Genomic DNA, 11,112 nt, shown 5'->3' with positions numbered 1-11,112 from the left:
ATTTTATTAGTGTCATTTCTGTGCTATTTTGACTAAGTGGAAGCAATGAGACGCATGAAATGTGAATGTTTCAGCTTTCTCAGTGACAACATTGCAGATGTACACTGTGTTGCGATCTCAGAAAAACTGCAAAGATCTTGGGAACTTCTTTTAAACACGGTTATCAAGAAGCTTGAGCAGTTTTGGGTTCTCGTACGAGTTTGGTTCACTTCACTAGGTTTTGCTCAGGATCCGTTCCTGATGGTCTGTGCCCTCTTCTGTTGCTTTGCTAGTCAAGGAGTGTTATCTCGAAGTGGACAGTGTCTCCAACCCTGCAGGTAGGCATTTAATTTTGATTACTCAAATGGGTGTCTGCTGTGTGCTTGTCTTTAAACAAAGCCTACATGGCTTTTGTTTCACCAAACCACATTTCTGCACTCACCTGCAGGCTGCTAGAACAGGATCAAGGTCATGCTGGGCTGCTTTCATGCTGGGTAGGTGTGATTAAACATCAAAGAAGACCTTTCTGAGGGAAAGAGCTGTTTGACAGCATAACAGACCCCTGCAGAAGGTGGTGGACTCCTTCCCTGGAGGCAATCAGTCGGGGATGCTTTCGTTGAGATCCCTGCATTTCAGGGGGTTGGACTAGATGACCCTCAGAATCCCTTCCAATTCTACGATTCTATGAATTAGATCAGTGCTTTGTTTTGCCAAGAAAATACAGCAAGCCCACTTGGGGTCTAGCAACCACTGTAAACTGTGAAGAAGATGCCGGCAAGGCTGCAAAGTATCAGCCGATCGGAGATGATTGATAGGTTTAGTGGTGTCTCTTAGACTGCCTATGGCAGGCATGGCCAAACTCTGGCCCTCCAGGTGTATTGGGACTACAATTCCCATCATCCCCGACCATTGGTCCTGTTAGCAAGGGATGATGGGAGTTGTAGTCCCAAAACATCTGAAGGGCCAAGTTTAGCCATGCCTGGCCTATGGCGCGGGCATAGGCAAACTCCGGCCCTCCGGATGTTTTGGGACTACAATTCCCATCATCCCTGGCCACTGGTCCTGTTAGCTAGGGGTGATGGGAATTGTAGTTCCAAACATCTGGAGGGCCGGCGTTTGCCTATGACTGCTATAGAGCAGTGTTTCCCAACCTTGGGTCTCCAGCTGTTTTTGGACTACAACTCCCATCATACTTAGCGAGCAAGACCAGTGGTTAGGGATGATGGGAAGTGTAGTCCAAAAACAGCTAGAGACCAAAGGTTGGGAAACACTGCTATAGAGGATGTGACTCGGATGAGGCGATTGGCTGCAGTTACTTTTATATGGTCTTTCCCCCACATTAGACTTTGGTAGGTTTGTGACATGGAAGCTGTAAAGCAGCTATAAAGATTTTGCACCCTAGTATTAGAAATCAATTTCATTGATTTTAAGCATTTCATATGCATTTAAGATTCTGTGGTAAGCACGTTGCAATTAAGACTCTGAGCAGTGTTGCAATATATATATATATATATATATATAGTTTTAACCATATTGAGCTCCTAATCATTTCATCTTCCTGTTATTATTTCGCTTGTACCTTTTTTGATTCATGCTGCTTTGATCATGATGTTGAGCTGGTCGGTGATGTCCACTGAGTCCAGCATTGTTTCTTTGACTGGCAGCAGCCCTCCAAGACCACAGGCAGCAGTCTTCCCTTTGGCTCTGTTTAACTAGCATTACCAGGAATTGAACTCAGGACTTTTGCAAGCAAAAAATATGCATCTACCAGGAAGTAAGAGTGGCATTCTTTTCCCTGACGAATCATGATCCTGAGATTCCAAGTTTCATTTTTTAAGAACAAGAAGTTTCTAGCATTTATAGAACCTGAGCTATGAAACAAAACATGCATTCAGGGTGCTCTGCTCATTTTAAGATTGGTGTTTTGTGTTACCAAAAAAGAAGAAATGGAATTGTTCTGCGCACATGTGTATTTTAATCAGGGATTAACTTCCTTGTAGAATGCTGCCCTGCATTTCAAAGAGGCTTGTGCAGGAGAACATCCCCTACAGCAGGGGGAGCAAAAAGGTTGACTGGGCTCTTCTCATCTCATGCCATTGATTGTACGACTCAATGGGCAGTGTAATTTCTTGCAGGCTGGGTAACATGAATTTTTATTTATTTTTGGGTTTATACCCGGAAGCTCTCCTGCCTACATGTGTCTGAATTAAATGGGAGTTATTCAGGAGTGAGACTCCCTTCTTAATGAGGTAAGCACAGGAGAGATACCCCAAAATTGGTATGTTTTGATTCCCTCTGAATTTGGCATATCTGGCCAAAAAGCTTGGCTAAATTCGGATAAGGCTTTTCACAATCAGGCTTATGCTTCCAATGTTACGCATCTCCTCCCCCCCCCCCCACCACTTTTAAGTAAAAAGAGAGAAGCTCTAATAAAAAAGTTCAGTAACTGGAAACTTTGCAATATGATTGAAGATAACCTACTTTTAGTTCATTCTGTGACATGTGCAACTCTTAAGCCATACTGAACTGGGTTTTTATTTTATTTTTTAAGGTTCTCTGTCGTATGGTTTGAATTTCTGCCTTGTTTATTTTAAAAGAATTCCTTCATAGTAAGGGATGTCGTGTGTGTGTGTGTATGTGTGGGGGTGTGCTTTCATATATATAAATATAAATATATTTATTTTTCAGCGTGCTTAAACCTGTCTACTAAAATGTAACTAAAGCAAACAAAAGAGGGCAGTGTTTGAACATTGTTGATTATTTTTTTTGCTGGGAATATTCTATATTATACTGACTTTATATATTATTATAAACCTGTGTTTGTATTGCCGATGTTTAATATTTTGAGGGTGGGATATGGGGAGATTTTAGGACCCAGAAGTCAGTTGGGGAAAGAGTGTGTGTTTGTACTGATTTTCTGTCATTGTAGTTCAGGTAACTATGACCTTATTTTCTAGATGATCTCACACTTTCCTGTCTGTCTAGGCGAGTGCCAGAGGTCTGCCAAGCTGATTATATTTACTTTGTCATGAGATTAACTTAGACATACTTGCAAAAATCAGTCTGTTTCAATAAACTGGGATATTGCTGCTAAAAGTATCGGTTTCTATTTTTAAGTTTCAACACGCTTCTTACAATTTCCTGTTCTTGACCTGAGCTATTTGCAGATAGGGCAGGTGGAGTGTATGGGGACCTACTCCTATAGCAGAAAAAAATGTGGTGTGTGTGATCAAAATGAATACTGTATTTTTTGCTCTATTGGACGCACCGGGCCACAGGACGCACCTAGTTTTTAGAGGGGGAAATCAAGGCTGGAGAGGTGTGCAAGGCTAAAGAGGAAGCCAGGGCAGCGAGCGGGATGGATCGCGCTCGCTGCCCTGGCTTCCTCTTTAGCCTTGCGCAGCCTCCCCCCGGCTGGAGAGGTTGCGCAAGGCTTTTCTAGAGGAGGGAGAATGGACTGACTGGCCGTGTCAGTCCCTTCTCCCTCCTGGGGAAAAGCCCGCAAGAGCCGCGCGAAGCTTGTGTGTGGCTCTTGGGGGCTTTTCCTTCCTGCCTCCCCCTGCATTCGCTCCATAGGATGCACAGACTTTTCCCCTTAGTTTTTAAGACGGAAAAAGTGTGTCCTATGGAGCGAAAAATACGGTACTTGATTCCCCTGCAAGCCCCAAAACTGACAGAGGGAGGTGTGCACATACATTCCCCCCCCCTACTGTCAACAGGGAGAAGCTTGCAGCTGTGATCCCTTGACCACTTGGTTCTTGAGCTCATGGCGACCAACCAAAAAAGGGGGATCTTAGTGTCATAGTGGGTAACTCAGTGAACATGTTGCAGCAGCTGTGAAAAATTTGAATTCCATCTTACAAGTCATTTGGAAAAGGGGTGGAAATACAACCTGCAATATCAACATAGTCGTATGCCATGTAGATTTGTGGAAAGTGGGAAAACTGCTGTACGATTTAGCAGTCTCCGACACATTTGATATGCACAGCAAAATATGTATCTGGAGCTAGATCATGTTCAAAGGGATCCAAAGTGATTTAATAAATACAGAGACCCAATACCTTGAAGTCTCTTTAAGTATTAGAACCCCCCTTTTCTACCCTGGCTGTTGGGGAGAATTTGGTTTGAAAGCTCACATGCAGCACTGAAAACATGGGTGTTAACAGTGCTATTCCCTGCCCAGTGCTGAACGTCCACAACCCCGTCTTGGCATGATTCAGCACTGAGAGCTGTGCCCATGAAGTTGCTTCCCATAGCTTCCCTCCCTGCACAAGGAATCAAACATGGCTGTGAAATATAGTCAATACAGGGTGCGAGGGAGAGACCCATTGTGGGATATTTCAAGTGTATTTTGCTTTGTAAGCTATTGGGGGAGGGGGGGAGAACTTGACAAAAAGCAGCCTGCTGATTATGAAGGATTTGTAAAGCATTTTCTTCCACTTCCTTAGGAATAACTCAAAAATATTTTAACAGTAAGGCATTTATCTGATTTTTAAAAATATGACCCCACCACCACCCTAGGTATAGAGGAGGATACACGACGCTTTCATTCTACTAGCCTTATTTTAGAAGGCTGAACCTAATTTCAGAAGGCTTGACTGCACCAAGGTTTCAGTAAGAGAGTGCAATGTAGGCCTAGCTATCCTATACTACTGGAATAGATGCCCCCCCAAAAAACAAACCTATATAGAAAAGTGTCAAGGAGAAAGCTAGAACACTTGTTCCTGATGTGCTAGCTTTCTATGTGCAGGGAGCACTGTTGACCCAGAGGAGCAGCTCATCATTCCCATACTCTTAAAACAGGTCTAGTACATGTTTACGTCAGAGGTGCACTAATCCACTGTCAATTACCAACTCCCCGACTGTCTGCTTCCAGATGCACATCTAACCCTTTGCTGCTAGGGGGAGACAGATGTTCAGCAGAACTTCCTTCTGCAACGTGTGCCGATTGTGCAAAGTAAGCAAACGTTCGCCCTGCTTGCGCTGCAATATTTTGCTTCTGCAAAACCGCAGGAGGGGTGAAGCAGATTGAGGCAAGCCTGAGTGCTGGCAGTACCGTACACAGCGAATCTCTCCCAGTTGGCCCTTGTTAAGAGTGAGGCATGGCAAACACCAGCTTTCGCTAACTTGGCACACAGATGTGTCGACTGGGGCAAATGGGTACTGTAATCCAAAATGGCTGGAGGGGCAGCAGGTTGGCAAAGGCTGGTTTTGACCTATGAAAAGCCTTAAAGCAGCTCAGGACTGCAATACCTTAAGGACAGCCTCTCCGCATACGAACCAACCTGTGATCATTATGTGAGAATCTTCTGTGTGTGCCTCTTCCACAAGAGGTCCAGAGGGTGGCAACACAAGAACGGGCCTTTTCTGTGGTGGCTCCCCATTTATGGAATGCTCTCCCCAGGGAGCCTCGCCAGGCACCTTTGTTACATATCTTGAGACTCCTGGCGAAATCATTCTCCTCCTCCCAGGCCTTCGCCTAATTAAACGATCCATAGCCTTTTTAAACTATGCATGGGGTTATGTGTGTTATTGTTTGTTACTATGCTACATATTGTTATGAAGGGACGCAGGTGGCGCTGTGGTCTAAACTGCTGAGCCTCTTAGGCTTTGCCGATCAGAAGGTTGGCAGTTTGAATTCCCACGACGGGGTGAGCTCCCATTGCTCTGTCCTAGCTCCTGCCAACCCTGCAGTTCGAATGCACACCAGCACAAGTAGATAAACAGGTACCACTGTGGCAGGAAGGTAAACGACGTTTCTGTGAGCTCTGGTTTCCACCACAGTGTTCCATTGCGCCGGAAGCGGTTTAGTCCTGCTGGCCACATGACCTGGAAAGCTGTCTGTGGACAAACGCCAGCTCCCTCGGCCTGAAAGCAAGATGGGCGCCGCAACCCCAGAGTCGCCTTTGACTGGACTTAACTGTCCAGATATCCTTTACCTTTTTATATTGTTATACAGTGGTACCTCAGGTTAAGTACTTAATTCGTTCCGGAGGTCCGTACTTAACCTGAAACTGTTCTTAACCTGAAGCACTACTTTAGCTAATGGGGCCTCCTGCTGCCACCGCACCACTGGAGCACAATTTCTTGTTCTCATACTGAAGCAAAGTTCTTAACCTGAAGCACTATTTCTGGGTTAGCGGAGTCTGTAACCTGAAGCGTATGTAACCTGAAGTGTATGTAACCTGAGGTACCACTGTATTGTAAATTGCCCTGTGGTCTTTGGATGAAAGGTGGTACAGAAGTTTAATAAATATTAGCAACTTCATGTTGAAATTAACTGAATTAGGGTGTCTAGCCTATGTCCACCTGGGAATAAACAAAGCAGACCTGATAGCTCTCCACTAGAGTCAACCTGGAGGCTGACTCCATTCTTTTTCCATTAGCTATCTACCAATCACTCCTCAATGCTGCTGATAGGATGATGCAGAAGTCTTTGGGTCTCAACAAACACTTTTGAAAGTGATCTACATTCAAGAGCCCCCCTTCCCATAAAAGCCACCCGTTGTCTCCCACTTCAAAAGGGTCAGTGTGGTTTAGTGGTTGGACTATTGGAATAGGGCCTGGGGTTCAAATCCCCACTTGGCCATGGAGCTCTTGGGCCAATTGCTGCCTCTCAGCTTAACGTACCTCGCAGGTTTGTTTTTAGGATTAAACGAAGGAGGGCAGAAAACGATATACATCACCTTGAGCTCCCTGGAGAAAAAGGCAGGCTATACATGCAATAAATAACGCCAAAACCCAGAAAGACCAAGACACAAGCATATTCTTGAAAAACAACAACTTTTTTTCCCTCTGAATATCTGATAAAAGTCTCAATTTGATTGGCACGCTTCCTCTGATACCAAAGGTCACCTCAGCACAGCACAGCACACACATACAGACATACACACACGCAAACACACAGTCAATACAAGAAGCGCCACCTCCACACTTCGAACATCCTGAAAGAAAAGGTTCCTTAAAGGGGGGGGGGGGCAGGGAAAGAAGAGAACTGTTTGTCGCATTCTGGGCTGTGTAAATATCCTTCCAACCGTAGCAAAACAAAAATCCTAGTTTGGTTGTTTCCTCTTCTCTTGGCTTGTTTTTTTAAAAAGCTTTTCAAAATACATTTCTTGCTGTGGCAGCACTTAGGAATGTTTTAGCTTGCTATTTTTATACACACAGAGAGAAAAAAGGTGTTTGTGTTTTGTTAATAGCACCATAGCTCTCCTAGCTGAGTTGTGTGTCACAGGTGGGAGATTCTTGATCTAGAAAAGGATTTGTCTGCCTGTGGCCCTAAAAAAAAACAACCAGTCATCAAAACATGGGGAAGATACATTCAATGTCAAAAGTACACACTCTCCATAACTGCAGATGTCCCAGCTACAAAAAGGAAGTGCCAATTTAATCTCAGAGCCTCGCAACCTCCGAGGGGGGTTTGGGATGGCAGAATCAGTTCCTCACCTTCTGGCCATTCTCTGAAAAGCAGAATACAGCAATAACACTTAACACCCACAAACGGCTTCTGAAGCCGGCTGCCTCTGATCTGAGATTATGATCAAGTTGACACACTGTCCAATCCTCATTTACAGACAGTCTAGCCCTGCCAGGGATGATTCCCAGAACCAACAGGCATGTTCCACATTCCACTGATGCAAGGCCCAGCCGGCAATTTGACCCAATTTTGTTGCACCTGCCAACAGTGAGCTGTCCCACTTTTTAATGTGTTGTTTTGCTTTGCTAGATTGATAATTCAAAGCAATGTACAGAACAGACAAGGCCATAAATATAAATCAAGTTAAAAGCATCTTTATGCTGGGGAATTTTTACATGCATTCTCTGCTGCTTGCAGTTGCTAATGGCAAAGAAACTATTCAGGCAGATTGAGGAATGACAACCTTTCTTCAGAGAAGCCAGAGTCCCTCACAAAAAGGAGGGTAGGGGAACATCCCAGGCACTGTAAGCTCTGTGTTGACCTCCATTTGGAAATTACCGGCCACTCTCCTTGTCTCCCCACCAAGGGCCTAATCTAACCCAACAGCTCTTGACCAGTAAGAAGAGGGCATTTCTGGCTGGCACAGTCTTGGCCAGACCAGTCTGGCCATTAAAATGGCATTTATAGAATCATAAAAGCCCTGGATGGATGCTAGACTTAGCCTACACAAGCAGCAGCAGCTTGTAGAAACCGGAGTTGAATGCACCCCTTCGTAAAACAACTCCCTGGAAGTGGAAACTCAGCATATTGAGAAGGGATCTCACGCAGCCCTGCTCTATGCTGTGCTAGCTTTTTACCTGCAGGGAGTTTTTAAGAGATAGGATGCCAGTCAAAAACCTGGTATTTCCCCCAACCCACTCCCCCAAGACCCTTTTATTCTGTTTTATCTGACCGCCCTTAAACATTGCATGTTTGAGGATTTAGTTAATGGCTATAATCCCACTCAAATCTTAAAAGGTCCAAAAGATATGCACAGGGCAGAACCTAATTCTGGGAATTCAAGTGGGGAAACAGGTATTTACAGAGCTTCACCAACTGTATCTGGCATTGTCAAGATCCAACAAATATTAGCCACTTACTGCAAAAAAAAAAAAAAAAAAAAAAGGGCTTGAGATTTGTGCAAACTCTCTTGAAAGTGATCTAATACACGGCAACAAGCCCGACTTGGGAATCCGATAGTTGGTCACATCACTGCCAAGAGCCAGAGATTATTCTCCCAGCATGTTTGACTGCCTTTTCTAACTGCCGGCAGCACAGGGGGTGTATACAAAGTAGAACTTGCTCCATCAGCGCACAGATTTCAACTAGTGCAATAGATCCCCCCCCCCACCCAAGGCTCTTTCCTAAATATGCTCTGGGTTCCCACCACCACCAACCACCCAGAGAAAATTTAGGATCGTGTGCCGGGAGGAGGGGAGTCTAGTGCACAAGTTTAAATCTTTGCACAGATGCAACGTTAGCTGGGTATCACTGCTGGGCACTGCAAATTTTACTTGAAGAAAGGGCAACCACTGATCTCTCCCACGCCTCTTTTTATTACTTGCACGAGTTTTTCTATCTCTTTTTTTAAGGCTTACGGTGATTTAGAAGCAATGGCATTTTAGCACAGGGCTAAAATGCCACCGATAAATATTTAAGGTAAGATTTCAAACTGTGAATATCCCAGTTGAAATGTAAACACCAACTGAGCGCTCGAGGCGTCTCGGCTGTGTTTTGAAAGTGTTTTGCTTCTGCTGAAACTTCTGAGGACAAAAAGCCCTCCCTCCAGGAGTGCTGTTAAGATGGGGTGGCCCAGGAGGCCCAAGCCTTTTGCATCTGGACCGTGGGACTCCTATCTATCCCCCAATCTGAAAGTCAGCATGTCTGTGCTCCTATACATATTAACTATCACATGCAAATTTCATGCAACTGTGTCAGGGCTTGTCTACACTTGAGCTTCTCCAATGCCTAGGAAGCACGGTTCTGAGCCGTTTCCCCCAGTGTCCTGCTCCTTTCCCTGGGAAAAACACAACCAACAGCAAACTGCAGAAAACCCAATTGCATTTTGCTCAATTGAATACTAGAGCGTGGTTTTCGGGGGGGGGGGAGCAACCGGGGGAGAGGAAGTGCAGATAAGCCCTCATCTCAGTTGGCTTCTTGCGGCAGGGACAACTGCAAGGAAACCACTGGTTTAACCCAATACCATAAGAAACTAGCCTCTTAGGCTGTCAATGCTCTTTTAATTTTTATTTTTTTTTGCCGTTTGAAGTTAAAGCAGAGGCTTGCTGGTTTAAATAAGTGGGGCAGGGAGGAAGAAAATGGAGTAAGGTTGCCAACTTAAAAAAAGAAATCTTCCCTTTACTTCTGTGCCTGACGCAGCTGCTTGATCTTCAGGTAGCAAGTATTCCCTCCAGTCTGGGAAAAGCTTCACCTACTGAGGATCAAATAAATGTTTGCAAGGGACAGAGTCGTCTACTTCTCCCCTTGGCAGCCAACAGTCTTAAAGCACATTCTGGCTTCAATCCAGTTTTGGTTTGCATTTTAAATGTCAGGAAATATGCAGGGCAGGCCAGAGAGGAAAGGTGCCCCTCTCTGAGGAAGGCGGATCTGAATCCTCAAAAGCCGCGATTCTACCAGAAAGATTCAAACGCCACAGCCCACTTTGCAGCTTCTGAGACCTAGAGGGCATGGCATATACACCAGATCCTTTGTTTCACTTCCTTGCCTTTGGCAACGTTCTAGGCAGCCTTTCTCAACGTTAGGTCCCCCTACGCTACGTTGCTGGACTACAACTCCCATCATTCCTACCTAGCAGGACCAGAAGGCAGGGATGATGGGGAGTTCCAGTACAACATCTGGAGACCCAACACTGAAAAAGGTTACTCAAGGGCAGGCTTCCTCAAACTTGGCCCTCCAGCTGTTTTGAGACTACAACTCCCATCATCCCTGACCACTGGTCCTGCTAGCTAGGGATCATGGGAGTTATAGGCCAAAAAACATCTGGAGGGCCAAGTTTGAGGAAGCCTGCTCTAGGGCAAGTGTCATTGGGACCAAAGTACCACTTGACCTCCAGCCACAAGGTGGCAGTCTATTTAACAGAGAAGGGTGGGGGCTCATACCTGGACAAGCCAAGTCATGTGACTAGGCTTCTTTTCAGTCTTCTGCTGGCACTTAATAGTGGATTGCTACTGCAGACAGTGGAAATTGCTGCTGTTCCAGGTTAGAAAATTCCCTGGCTATACAAAACAAGCACGTGAGGAAGATTCTAACTTCGCATTTACTCTGCCGTGATTTTAAAACTTCCCATGTGCATGGATATTATATATATATATATATATATATATATATATATATATATATATATATATAGAGGAGAGGTACCAGCAACACCTCCAATTTATACTCTTGGAATGGTACAGTCCAGGAACAGATGTTCCATGTGCCTCTCTTGAACATCTATGGTTGGTCTCATGTTCTAACCATGTTTACTCAGAGGTAAGTCCCATCCACTTCAGCTGGGTTCACATGCAAGTGCTTCCAAGCAAGTCTCAGACCCTTGGAGCGCAATCCTGCCCACACTTACTCAGAAGTAAGTCTACATTCAATGGAGAGCTGCCGCTCTAATATGTCTCCAAGGTGGGGGCACCCGAGATTTCATACAATAAAATAATCTGAAC

Source organism: Podarcis erhardii, assembly GCF_964252035.2.
Source record: "Podarcis erhardii genome assembly, chromosome: 6".
NCBI lineage: Eukaryota > Metazoa > Chordata > Lepidosauria > Squamata > Lacertidae > Podarcis > Podarcis erhardii.
The sequence above is the reverse complement of the archived record's forward strand: the minus strand, read 5'-3'. Positions refer to the sequence as shown.